This window comes from Neopelma chrysocephalum, unplaced genomic scaffold, assembly GCF_003984885.1.
Source record: "Neopelma chrysocephalum unplaced genomic scaffold, ASM398488v2 Primary Assembly neopelma1_2186, whole genome shotgun sequence".
NCBI lineage: Eukaryota > Metazoa > Chordata > Aves > Passeriformes > Pipridae > Neopelma > Neopelma chrysocephalum.
In genome coordinates, this window is record NW_020898097.1 from 1 (window position 1) to 565 (window position 565).

Genomic DNA, 565 nt, shown 5'->3' on the forward strand with positions numbered 1-565 from the left:
TTAAACCTTTGCTCTCCTTCCCCAGCCACTCGGGGGAATAGGAGGAGGTGGATGTATTGGGGTAAGTCCTGGAGTTGGGATGCCCCCAGTGTGGGAAATGGGGGAAATGTAGTCCCCCCATCCCTCCCTGGCCTGGGGACACCCCAGTGACCAGTGACACCTCACACTCTCTCTACAGGGAAGCATAAATTCCAAGCGAGTGAAGAGGTCTGAGGTGGGTACCCCAAGTTCTGCTGGGCCCAGACCCTCCCCTCTCATGGCCACAATCCTCCCCAGCATCCCAGTGTGCCCAAGTCCACCCCAGTGTGTCCCACTCAAGCCCAGTGTGTCCCACTACATTCCAGTGTGTCCCAGTAGAGCCCAGTGTGTCCCACTACATCCCAGAGTGCCCCAGTCCAGCCCAGTGTGCCCCAGTCCAACCCAGTGTGTCCCAGCACAGCCCAGTGTGTCCCAGTCCACCCCAGAGTGTCTCTAACCCTGCCTTTGTCCCCAGCCCCCCATAGTTGACCTGGTGGAACTGCTGCGCGAATGACGCTCGGCTGCCTCTCTGCATGTCCAGGTGAGA

The 565-nt window shown here is 59.5% G+C and overlaps 1 long non-coding RNA gene across 1 annotated transcript; it reads left to right on the plus strand.

The window, feature by feature from the left end:
- On the plus strand, positions 1-565 carry LOC113979110. The gene is made up of 3 exons (XR_003537721.1): positions 1-61; positions 179-214; positions 494-565. It is a non-coding gene; the product is annotated as an uncharacterized LOC113979110 (long non-coding RNA).